The 14135-nt window shown below is 38.1% G+C and overlaps 1 protein-coding gene across 1 annotated transcript in view; it reads right to left on the reverse strand.

The window, feature by feature from the left end:
* LOC106872747 (cartilage oligomeric matrix protein) overlaps positions 1-14135 on the reverse strand; it is a 136064-nt gene that overhangs the window by 90922 nt on the left and 31007 nt on the right. The gene's annotated exons all lie outside the window — the stretch shown is intronic.

Here is a 14135-nt window from a genome sequence, read left to right on the forward strand (position 1 = left end):
CACACATGCACACAAATTTTTATGCCAATGTGTACATGAATTTAAAGAGCTATAAACGAGTTACATATGCAGGTACCACAAAGTACATGTATAGTTTTATTGGTAATGTTTGTACACATGTTAACTCCTTTTCAAAAACAGAAAAAAAAGGAACGTGACGAATGATAGGGCTTACTTAGAACAGAACTCAATTTTTATTTTTCCGTTTACATCTATTGCAGAATTTGTTTTAATCAACACTTCCTCTTTATCTTTAGAAAAAAAAAAAATTACAAAAATCAACAAGAAAGACAACTGTTGTAGAAAATTCTGTTACAAAGAACTTGCTAACGTTTCCCTTCAGCCTACGCCAGCATACGCCTGCCTACGCCAAACATAACATGTTGCAAATGAGTTAAACGCTGCTAATCAGCAAACATCAGCAACTTACAAGTGGGCGGTGGCTGCATGGAACGCTATACAGAACAACATTTTGGCATTTTGTTTAATGTAAAATAGCTAGCCATCTGGATGCTTTCAGAAAAATTCTCTCTCTCACTCTTTCTCTCTCTGTGTCTCTTTTCCCTCTCTCTGTCTCTTTTCTCTCTCTGTGTCTCTTTTCTCTCTGTGTGTCTCTTTTCTCTTTCTGTGCCTCTTTTCTCTCTCTCTCCCTAACCCTAACACTTTATAGTCCTTTCTAACCCCTCCCCTCTCCTTTCGTCTTTATTATTTCTCTTTCTCGCAATCTCCGTAACTCCTCTAAGTCCTCTTTCTTTATCTAGGTCTCTCAACTATATGCAAAACCCTACAGATCCCTTTAGAAGAGCCACCCAACATGATGACAGCACCATAGCCAAGACCACTGATTTATATATATACATACATGCATACATACGTACATACATACATACATACATATTTATATAAGGGGCATTACTACAGAATAATGCCACACACTGGACTTCCCAAAATAAACACATTTAGTACCGAATGCGAGGAAAAACAACCAACAGAAGAAGACCAACTTTCTTTTGTTTTTCCTAAACAATACTATGCTGATGAGCGGAGTCTAGAATCATTCTGGTAATCGCGAAATCGGTCGATACATAATTGAGTTATTTAAAAGAAAGTTGGTCTTCTTCTGTTGGTTGTTTTTCCTCGCATTCGGTACTAAATATGTTTACTTTGGGAAGTCCAGTGTGTGGCCTTATTCTGTAGTAATGCCCCTTATATAAATATATAATTATATGTCTATGTGTTTGTACAACTTGTCATTGTGGTCTTATGGCACGAAGCAAGTAGGTCTTGTCGTCCACCCAACAAAACAGATAATAAATGATCCACAAGCACTCAAGCAGACTGAGTCCTCAACTTATTCCATTTGCCAAAACGTTTGCAAGGCACCAGCAGGCCTCAAGAGACGCATTCGTGTCCATAGAACATGATTAACGCTTTACTTAACTGAACCCTCATTTATCGTTCACGACAAGAGAATCTGTCGTCGTCATCATATATATATATATATATATATATATATATATATATATATATGTGTGTGTGTGTGTGTGTGTGTGTGTGTGTGTGTATGTGTGTCTGTGTATGTATGTTTGAATGTATATTTACATGCGCTTACGGACAAGTTTATATACATAGACAACGCCATGATAACAAAAATATTTATTTCTTTATTGCCCAAGGGTGGGGTGGGGGGCTAAACATAGAGGGTACAACAAAGGGATTAAGTCGATTACATCGACCCCAATGCGTAACTGGTCATTATTTAATCGACCCCGAAAAGATGAAAGGCAGAGTAGACCTCGGCGGAATTTGAACTCAGAATGTAACGGTAGACGAAATACCGCTAAGTTTTTCGCCCGGCGTGCTAACGATTCTGCCAGCTCAAAAATGTCAACAGAAAGAATAGCCTATTCTCAACTGTTATAGGTACATTATACCTCACCTAGATAGATACACCTTCGTTATATCAATAAATGTACATTTATAAATTCACACTTTAATTCATTCACATATTCAAAACTCCTCGGAACTCTCTGGATTAAAAAGAAAAGACCTTGCCACTTTGTTAGTGACCACTTTGGATTCCACGATGAAGATTTTGAATAAATCTCAAAGAAAGCTACACATATATGTAACTATCGGGCTTCTATGGAGGACTCTTCAATGGGCCTTGGGCCCAACAATGTCACTTCATACATTGAGTACATATTAAATTTTATTAAACTTGACCAATATTTTTCAAGCAATGAACAATTTTCATCAAAACAATGATATAATTTGTCGGCTTGAAACTTATTGCAAAGCTGCATGATAAACAACGGTTTTTGTCTTCCCATTCGGGGGTCAGCACATTTTTGTCTGTCTAACCTCTTTCTTTCTCTCTCTTTCTGCCATGCGCACGCCATTCAAACTTCGGACGCCACTACCATCAATACTTTTGACTTCGCCGCCTCCCCACTCACTACCACTATCTTTCACGTCGCTTACTATCACCGTCATCCCTGACCGCCTCGCTTACCACCACCACCGCCGTCATCACCTCGGCCTCTATCACAACTGTTCATACTATCACCCCAGCTAGAGGAATAGTAGAAGTGTCATTAAATAGTGAGAGAGGGGGTCAAAGTGTTACACACTGACACAGAAATTCGTTTTGACATTTATTTTTATAGACTACTTCCACTACAAAAAGTAGCATTCAACCACCACCACCAAAACCGCCGGCGCTGCTGCTGCTGCTGCTGCTGTTGCTGCTGCTACTACTACTACTACTACTACTACTACTACTACTACTACTACTACTACTACTACTACTTCTATTACTACTACTATTCAATAATTAAATGAATACGCCAAGGTTTGCTTTTTGCCTTAAAAACATCAAACATTTTATACTATGTCTGGAAGTCAGAATTAGCTGTCTGGTCCTTATTGGTGTGGTGTAGTTTATGATGTGACTTAAATCCTAGTGTCTTTATTATTGTATTACGGCAAAAGAAGAATATATAATACCCATTAGACTTAATTTTTATCATTATTTTGCCATATGTCTTCCAAGAGAGACGTGGTATTTGAAAGAGTCTAAATGTTGATATAGTCGGTTTTTAAATACATCTTTATGGTTAAGCCTTTTGAAGACATAAAACTGCTCATTGTTTTCCAGTTGTAGTGTTATTAAATACCATGCAGTTAATTATGCTCTATGTAGTGGTTTCGCAATTACAGTTATCGTTGATTTGCATTGTTTTGAAGGTTTCTGTGAATATGCGAAACAATTGGCTTTTAGCCAATTCTTCCCGTTACATAATTTATGAAGTGTGTTGTCTATATGAAAATGCTTGCTGTTTAAGTAGACAAATTGTTTTATCACGTAAGTAACAATATTCTTGCTTCCGCAAGGACATCAAGTACCGTTTGGTGCACTAGTCTGTATTGATACAAAGTAGAGCTTTTATGTAATCAAAATATTTGAAAATAATACGATTTGATTGGCTGTTGCTTGGAAGAAACAGTATGTTAAATAATATCGGACAGTGTGTGTGTGTGTTTGTGTGCGTGTGTGTAATATGTGTCTGTATATATGTGTGTATGAGTGTGTGCCCGCGCGCACTTGTAAGTCTAGACAGAAATAGGAAAATACCTTTAATTGAAATTGAGAACTTACCGTTTTGCAGACATGAATATATTTTCATTGCAGAACTATAAAAATACCACACCGATAATTGTTTGTTTATGTCTTTCACACGTGTTTATTAGAAATTCGCGCTTAGATTAACATTTTCCACACCTTAGCTATATCACTAATATATTCCCATGTTCAACAATCAGCTTATACACCACTAACCCAACATATTCTCTTCCCTGTGTCAATTTACTCTCTATTAGTCTCACTAAATTTCTTCCTCCATGCTTTTTTCTCTTTCAACCAAACACCATTACGTACGGGAACCATATTCTACACTTTATCTTACTGTTTTCTTTTATTCTTTCTTCTATAATCCTCCCCTCGTTTTCTTTCCACATGCTTCTTTCCGCTACACCTTTTCTTTTTTTTAAAAACTCCTCCCTTATTTCTACTATTCTTTCCAACCATACCCACACATTCACTCGTAATACTCTCTCTTCAACTCAGTATCACGTAGTTGTTTTCAAATACTTTTGAGACCTCACGAATGGTCTAATTTATACCTTTGCAAGTTCACATGCGGAAATGCAAAACTCGGAGTCATGTTCTGTTTTTTACTGTCTCGAGTCGAAAGATTTCTTCATTGTTAATATCATCTATTTATTTGATAGTTTTGGTCCCAGTTTCTCTGGTCTCTACGTTTTTTAGTCGTAAGATTTTGTGCTATTTTACTCTGGTTAATTTTTGATGAACTATCACCACCGAAACTGCAACGAACTAGATAATAATGCAGTTCACGAAATGTGATTATTCACGTCTGCTTATTGTCCTTTTCTTGCCCACACCTTTTGCTATATATATATATATATATATATATATATATATATATATATATATATATATATATATATATATATATATATATATATATATCTACATATGTGTGTGTGTGTGCGTGCACGTATCAAGTAGGTGGTGATGTACTGAATGGCGTACACGCAAAGTTATCAATGAGCCGAATGTCTTTTATTTCAAGAAATAAAAAAATACTTAATGTCATTTTTTCAAAAGAATTAATTTCCAATAAAGTCAAAGGACTTTTTGCGTACGTTTTTTTTACTACATCATCACCTTCTTCTTCTTCTTCTTCTTCTTCTTCTTCTTCTTCTTCTTCTGCTGCTGCTGCTACTACTACTACTACTACTACTACTACTACTACTACTACTACTACTACTACTACTACTACTACTTTAGTTTCTTAACTAAACACTAGGAAAGTTATATTCAACTTCCATTGAACCGCACTTGCTGTATACACCTCTCAAGCACTACCTCAACCTTGTGGTATCACATGTCACAAAACCCGCACTTCATTTTTCTCTTAAATTCTTCCCTTCCAGAACTATTTGTAATAGAACCTTTGAGGGGTAGGGTAATGAAAACCTCTAAGGAAATTAAAGGATACATAGTAACAAACTATCAAAGGTCAAACTAATAAAAGCTTAGTATGGTTGTATCTTTCTTCGTATCTCCAGTTCACATCAATATTTACGTGTCATTCACAAAAAGAGATTCGAGTAACTTTACAGAAAATATCACATATAATCAGAGAAGTTTGGCATTGTTTATTGAATTATATATAGATGTATAAACACTGTCTTGGTTTGTGTATATCTTGCGTTAAGGGTACACGTACTTGTGGAAAACCAGCCATTTGGCATGCTAATTCAATTTGTAGATTGTTCAGTTCAGGTGTTCAGCTCATACATTAACATCGACGCGAGAATCCATCCAAATTGTAGCTTTGCTGCCATGTTGTGCCACTGCTCACCGGGCTCATCGAACGGTTTTCGATTCTTTATGTTATAGAGCACTTCACATGGAAAAACTGGTCAGTTTGCAAAACTGCCAGTTTGACAATCGCAACCCTCTTTCTAAAGGTATCTCAGAGGCCCGAAGAAATTTGGTTGCGTCACCACTTCGTGGTTTAGACAGCTATTAGTCTGAAAGCATCCCCTTCACTACTATTCATGTCTAAGACCACTAAATTACTATCCGGGTTCAGGAAGATGGCCGTATATCGAGTCCTGGCCTTTTCGAAACAACAATGCCGCTCCATCTTCCATTTCAGATCGTCTAAGAGATGTATAGATATTAAAATCATCAACAATGAAGTATATAACATGTATCGAAAATCCTGGTCTCGCTGATGCCTCTCACATGCACAGCTAGTGGCTTAAGGTCACTGAAGAGGCGTCATTGCTTCCAGGGTGACCCTAGGCCACATGCATTTATGCGACCCACTTTTAAAGCTACCATGTTGTTCAGAAAGAAAGGACGACTGTCTCCTGCTTTAATAGTTTTCCTGTAGGCAATCGGGTTTATCAAAATCCTTTCTCTGTGTGTTTTTCCTCTGAAGTAGCCTGATAAAGGCCTTTACACGGGGGTTTCAATATCATGCGGGAAACGCTCACATTTCCCTATATCTATCCAATGGCAGCCTTACCAATTTCAGGTTCTCCTGTACTATTTATGCACTCTTATTGAAAGCACCCTCTCTGTCTTTATGTATCCATTTTGTGCTATGTAAGATAACAATTCTTTTTTAAAAATTTTATTCTTATTAGCACAATGCTGGATGTGGGTACGATTTGTTGTTGTTCTGGGTGGAGTTGTGTATTAAATGGTATTGTTTCCGTTCTGGATGTTGCTGATTTTGTGCGGTTGTCTTCTGCTTTTATTCGTTGCGTGTTTGTGGTTGTTTTGTTCATGTATTTTCTTTTTGCTGTTATTATTGGAAGCGGGTGCTGGGTTGGGTTATTCTGTAGGTGGTAGTTATTTTGTTATAGTCATTATTTTTCACCACCACAGTTGCTATTGCTGACGAATTTTATGTTGATGTTGTTAGTACTACTACTATTGCTGTTCCCACAATTTCTACCTCAGTTGTAGGTGTTATCGTTGTGGCTGCTGTTTTCTCTATTGCTGATTTTGGTCCAGATGCTGTTATTGTAGCTCCATCTTTCCTTGTTACTACTTTTGCTGGAATTTCTTTTGTTGCGGATCGTTGTTGTTGTCGCAGCGATTGTGTCGGTAGAAATAGAGTCTCCTTTCTCTTTTTCGTGTTTTAGTTATGTGGGCAGAACGCTCTGAGAGGATCAATTGTTCGTAAGACGTGGTTTCTCAGTTGCCTTCCCCAATTTCTCTTAGTTCTGTCTATTCGGTTACGAGGTGAGGGTTAAGATCCTTTTCAAATGCTCTTTCTTCATATGGAGAAGAGCCTCCAGTTAGTTCCAAGACAGTTCCCCCGTTTCGTTCTTTTAATAACTGTTAGTGTTCTGCTTCCCTCCAGTACTACGCATGGCGATATACACCAGAGATCTAGCTCATGTGGGACCTCTGGGGCTTTATCGTTCTTCTTCCCAAATGCTGGGGAAGAGAGCGATGTCCTCGCTGCGGTGGGTTACAACTGAACGTTGACATGCGAGTGCCTCAGTCTTAAATAGGCCCTCTTCCCTTTTAAAACGTCTTTCTTTCCTTAGATGCATATTTGATGTCCGAAAACACATCTCGAAGAGCCCTTTCTACTTTACATTCGTGACCGTCTCCAGGTGATGAGTTGTAGCTACAGATGGAGGCACGATTCTGCCCTTCTCTCACCAACTTTCTTATACTGACTGGTTGTTTTAATTTCACCTGCTTATTTTGCAAGGGAAGTCTGCACAGTTCTCATGTGGAGATTATTCAAGGAAGGAAGCCTTGCTATTGTTGCTGTTGTTATTGCAGTCGGTGGTGTTTATTGGTTTTTGCATTACTGGTGTTACAGCTTTCGTAGGTGTTAACGTTGTTGTTTTTGCTATTGTTGGAGTAGCTGTTGCTGCTGTATCTATCGCTGCAACTGTTTGTTATTTTTAGTGTCACAGCCGTGGCTGCTGATACCTCTGCTGTCTTTGTTATCGTTGTTGCTGCTGTTGCTGTTGTCACTTTTGTTAATACTGTTCCTGTTGGTTTTACTGCTACTGTAGTTTGCCGTTATAGTTGTGGTAAAAGTTTTGGAACCTTCAACTTTCAGCGGTGAAAACATCTCGTTTCCTTCCATTTGCATTCTGCCGTCTTTGCTACCATTGTTGTTGCTTTTGTTAATACTGCCGTGGCAGTAGTACAGTTATACGGACTTTGAACTTACGATGCTTATAAATCGTTTTTCTGCCTTTCCATGCGCTGCAGCTGTCTTTGCGAGTCATCTCCTACTACTTCTTTCAGCTTGGTGACTGTCAAAGCCAGCACCATATTTGTAAAAAAATACGTTTCCCCAAGCAAAATTCGAAGATTTTTTTTTCAACGTATTTGAGTCAGAAAAGAAATAAAACAGACAACCAGCGCTATGTATTCTAGTTGGTTTAAATAAATGCTATATAACAAAATTTCAACAATTAACAGCTTTTGAACATATAGACAGACGAACAAACTCACAAGCTACTCGAGATAAAATGTTGCTAACATCACCAACAGAACGCCTACGACAATAGTAATAATTTTCAACGCATTTTTATTGATGAGTACTAATTCAAACGATATCAGTCCTTGACTGGTATTTACTTTACCCCACACAGGACGGAAAAGCAAAGTCTGTTACAGACGTATTTGTGAAATGACGTAACTAAATATAGCAAGATAATAATATTAATAAAAGTTAACTGAAGAAGACGACGACAAAGACGAAGAAGATGACGATAGCAAAGTAGTAGTGGTAGTAGTAGTAGTAGTAGTAGTAGTAGTATAAGAAAAAAAAAGAAGAAGAAGAAGAAGAAGAAGAAGAAGAAGAAGAAGAAGAAGAAGAAGAAGAAGAAGAAGAAGAAGAAGAAGAAGAAGAACAAGAACAACAACAACGACAACAACAACAACAGTTACAAAAAAAGAGGGTAAGGGGGGAAAAGAAGCAGAGCATAAAAGATGGAAAGAAAATATAATGCTTAGTATTTCTGGACTGGATTTTGATGACATATTTTTGACAAGATGCATGGGCCCCTGGAGAATTGTGGGATAGCATCATAATATATTTTCATTATTTTTCAAAGTGTCGGAAGATAAATCATAACTACTGAAAAGTATTTTTGCCATTCTTTTACTCAAAGATACGGGAAGCTGGAGTCAGAGATTGACGAATAAGTATGGCGTTACAGGGTTGTTTTTCGTTAATGACTCTATAGCGTGTCCAATATTCTTGTAGATGCGAATTAAGTACAATGGAGAAATGCACAATGAACAGTAGCATATCGCTAGTATGAAGTGTGCCACGCCGTGCCATGAGCTCTCAAAACTTCGATGTTGACGTATGGACGCAATCAAGTGTCTTAAGTATTTTAAAACCCGAAGGAACCCTTAAGGAACCCTGACCACAATTGATTTCTTCCAGAAGGCGAGAAAGAAAGACAAAGAAAGCTAGTGCAAGAGAAAGTGAAGTACAAGGATGTTACTTTCGTTATCGACCCCAAAAGAATAAAAGGCGAAGTTAACCCCGGCAGGATTTGAACTCAGAATGCTGAGCCGGAATAATTACACGAAGCAATCTATTCAACGCTGTAACGACTCTGCCAATCGTACGCCCACTATAAAGTGTACATCCACTTGTTTTCGCTTCCAGTGCTGAATTAAAATCGATTCATGAACAAAACGTGAGGACATACTAGTATTTATTCGCGATGGAGAATTATGACTCATTCATTCACCGCCTTGCAAATTAACACACTACCAAACATAGTGTGACACCTCCGTTCATTGGTGACGAAAAAGAAGTAACAAAATAAGACATAAACAAGTAAAGATAATACCAAAAATGGGCACTAGTTTTATCAGTAACAATTGCACGCCCTTTACAACTAAGAAACACACAGTAGGCGTCTACGTCGAAAAGGAAAATATATGAGGCCCCGCAAGCAATAAAATATTTTAAAGCATATGTAACAATTGTATATTTAATTTTTTTTTATAATTTTTGTCATTTGTTCCCTTTTGACATTTGTGAATTGAGTTGTAGATTTTAGTATAAAGATACTAGAATATATACATATACACAAGCGTGTATATACACATTTGCTCACATATTACATGTATATATATGTGTGCACGTGTGTGTGTGTGTGTGTATATATATATATATGTATGTATGTATATGTATATATATATGTATATACCTATGTATGTTTACATATATGGATGGATGAAGTTTAAAAAAATATTCGTAGACGCTGACTAGAGTGACGATAGTAGCAGAAACTTTTCCTTTAACCCATTTTAGTCTGGAACATTGTCTGAAATAAATCTTTAAAACAGATGCTACATTAAAAAAATGTGTAAAAAAAAAAAAAAGAAAAACGAAAAGCTTAACAGACCTCAACATATAAACATTATTTTTTTATCATTACTTTTCTAAACTATTTCATTGAACCATTCGCGGCTCTGTGTTTCTGTTTGTTCTTATTCTCTCTTCAAGCTATTGAAATATTACATAACAATTTTGACAGATTTCAAAAGGTATAAAAAATGCATATAAATAAACAACAGGCAGTGACTGTGTGGTAAAGAAGCTTGCTTTGCAACCACGTGGTTTCGGGTTCAAACGCACTGTTTAGCACCTTAGGCAAATCTCTTCTACTATAGATTCAGACCAACCAATGCCTGGTGAGTGAAGCTGGAAGATGAAAGCAGTGTGTAAACTCTCTCTCTCTCTCTCTCTCTCTCTCTCTCACTCTCTCTCTCTCTCTATATATATATATATATATATACATAAGTGCGTGTATGTGTGTGTGTGTGTATGTGTATATATACGTGTGTGTGTGTGTGTATGTATGTATATATATATATATATATATATATATATATATATATATACGATAGGGTGCTGAAAAATTCCTGGCTTTGGTTACATAAAAATATAGGAGGATCAGTTAATTATGATTTTATTCATCATATTCTCTCAGATTCACACACTTATTGTAGCGGTCTTTCAGTTTTTTTAAGCCCTGTAAAAGAACTCGGAAGATTAGTCTTCCAGCCAGGCCTTTCGTGAAACACTTGAGGCCAGTAACTTTTCAACTCCTCCTCGCATGATATGTATGTATATATATATATATATATATATATATATATATATATATATATATATATATATATATATATATATATATATATATATATATATATATATATATATATTTATATATATTAGAATAATAAAAAGAAAGTTCTTGGTATAATAGTATATATTTGAGAAAAATAAGTAAAGATTGCTTTTTTGAGGGGTAATTTTCATTTTAATAATAGTGTTTACAGTGAGTTAGTCTGCTATGAGTTCCAAGCTTCAAACTGAAAAAAATGTGTTTTACTGCTTGCTTAAATAGCAAAAAAATTAGATGGCAGAAAAATATATATAAAAGGAATACAAAAGCATGTGTGTATAAGAAGAAGAAGAAAGAAGGAAAGAGAAAAAAGAAGAAAGAAAGAAGATGGAGAAGAAGAAGAGGAAGAAGGTGGGAAAATGAAATAAAGCTAAAATTTAATATATATATAAGAAAAATAAAGATAGTAAATACATTAGCGAATCAAGTTTGAGTTCAGAAACTCTTTGGATAGAAAATGTCGATCTTTATCTGCTTCAAGATCTACCATTCGAAAAAAAAAAAAAAAGAAAAAAAAAAAGACTTATTTCATGTTCTATTGAAGTTTAATCATTCTTATGATGTTGACACTGTTTTAGTAATTTGACTGCTAACATTCTGGGACTTCACCATGAAACGTTTTAACCGAACGAATCGATCCCAGGACATATTTCAAAAGCGAGGTACTGATTCTATCGGTCTCTTTTTGCCCGAACGCTTAGCATACGAACCAACACCGGTTGTCAAACACAAAGAGCCACTCACATGCATACACACACACACAGTGTATATATATATATATATATATATATATATATATATATATATATATATATATATATATATATATATATATATATATATATATATATATATATATATATATATATAACGCGGAGTAGATGGACAGAGACAACTGACGAAGGGATATACTCTTTATGTTGCATGTCTCGTTTCTTTGTCTTTAGTCATAAACTTCGAGAAAACATAAAATAAGTCTTTTTTCGAATGGCAGATCTCGAAGCAAATAAAGCTCGACTTTTTCTTTCCAAAGAGTTTTTGAACTCAAACTTGACACGCTAATATTTGTAGCTTTATTTGCTTCGTGATCTACCATTCCCAGAAAAGAATTATTCCATATATGTATATGTATATATATATATATATATATATATATATATATATATATACACACACATGTATATGTATGTGTCTATATACATGTATAAGTATGTGTTTATATGTCTGTCTATCATATCTATCTATCTATCTATCTATCTATCTATCTATCTATCTATCTATCTATCTATCTTTTCCGCGGCTGGATGGCTGCCTTGTACACAGGCATCCGTTCGGTTGTTCGCGTCAATGGACGTCTATCGGGACCCTTCGACATTGCACGTTCGGTTCGTCAGGGATGCCCCCTGTCGCCGCTCCTGTACGTATTGACTCTCGAGCCACTACTGCGGAAGCTGGCGACGCTGAGGGGCATCCCGCGAGAACTGGGGTGCGGGACGAGCGTGTCGGCATACGCGGACGACGTCACCGTCATAGCGTCTAGCCACGAGCACATCGAGCTTGTCGGCGAGACGCTGAAAGACTACGAAGCGGTGACGGGAGCGAAAATCAACCGGGATAAGTCGGTGGGTTTGCTACTCGGCACCTGGAGAAGCAAGCCCATACCGTCCGGCAGCGCCTCAGTAGTGGGACGCTGGACGGACGGTCCGGTCAAGTTGCTCGGAGTCTGGTTCGGTCCGGACCTGCAAACGGAGAAGAACTGGGACGAGATAACGAGTAGGGTGGCCACTCTCTGCCGGCAATGGTCCGAGAGGAAGCTGTCCCTAAAAGGTCGGGCGGAGGTGGCGAACGCGTACATCGCGTCCGTCATCGAATACCGCCTGACCGTCGTGCCTTGTCCCGATCGCGCCATCACCGAAATGGAGCGCATCCTCTTCCGCTTTTTGTGGAAAGGAAGCGTTCCGATGGTGAGGCGATCCGTTTGTTGCCAACACCCGCTGAAAGGAGGGCTGGGCATGCCGTGGTTGATGATGCGCAGACATGCGCTGAGACTGCGACATCTCCGGCTCTACGTAGACGACGGTGAGCAGGTGTGGTCGCCGTTTGTGCGACGCGCTTTCCCGCAGCTCGTCTCCATGACCGAGCTGCAGTCGTGGATCAAAAAGAGGCCGAGGAATGGCGAATGGCACCGTGAGTGTCGCGTTGCTCTGCAACAACTTTGCCGTCCCGGGTCGACCTTGAGCGGCTGCATCACAACGAAGTCATTCTATAGGGGATTAGTGGAGGGCAGGTACGACGACGATCTCGGGGCGAACCTGGGCGTCGACGAGGAATACCTGACCCGCCTGTTCAGGACGACTTTCGGGCCGGGACCTATGGACAACTTCCAGAGATCCCTGGCCTGGCAGTGTTACCGAGAGGCGCTACCCGTTCGGGATAAGCTCTATAGACACGGCTCGCGAAATGCGGGGCCGACCTGCCCGAGATGCGGTCAGAGCGATGAAACCGTTCTGCACGCACTCGTGCAGTGTCCAACCATTTCGGAGCTGTGGGCTTATGTCGAACGACTGCTGTCGCGTGTGGGACGAGTCGGTTTATCAACCGAGTCTATCGTCAATATCGTCACGCCTCCTTCCTTTAAACGGGAAGGAAGAGCTGTATTTATCGTACTTGTGGCTATGGCCAAAGAATGCATCTGGTGGACGCGTCTGAAAGGATTAGAGACAAATACTTTCCTCTCTGGTCAATCTCTCATCAACTTTTTCAAGTATCACTTGAAAAGGAAGGTGAGAGTAGAGAGGCAAGTGTTGTCTAGCAAATGTTTCGAAAAAAGATGGATACATGTAGCAAGAATGGCACGTATAAATGACGAAGCCACCTTGACCATGATTCTATAAAACGTTTTAAAATTTTGTAAACAGAGAATTACTCACGTTTCTTGCTTAAATAAAAGAAATTTTATTTAACAAACTGTGACGCTAAAGACCGAGGTTACCGTGGTCTTTTCGTAGGTTTTTCTTTCCACGGATAACCTCCCCATTTATTGGGAATTTTTTGTATTATTTCGTATTTTTTGTAAATACCCCAAACGTTTTGCGATGTTTTTTTCATCGTTGTCCCCACTTTTGTTTTTTTTTCTGCTTTGTTTTCGACCCCCTCGAAAAGAAAAACTCTACATTTGTATTTTGTCCCCTCTGTGTTGAGCCCTGTGTGGCTAATAAAGAAACCTATCTACATACATATATACATACAGAAAGACTACACTTTAGAATGACAAAATCACCTTTATTTGCTTATATTCGTTTCTGCTATAGGAAGCAGTGCACACAGCTGAATGC

This window comes from Octopus bimaculoides, chromosome 2, assembly GCF_046866305.1.
Source record: "Octopus bimaculoides isolate indiv1 chromosome 2, ASM4686630v1, whole genome shotgun sequence".
In the NCBI taxonomy this organism is placed as follows: domain Eukaryota; kingdom Metazoa; phylum Mollusca; class Cephalopoda; order Octopoda; family Octopodidae; genus Octopus; species Octopus bimaculoides.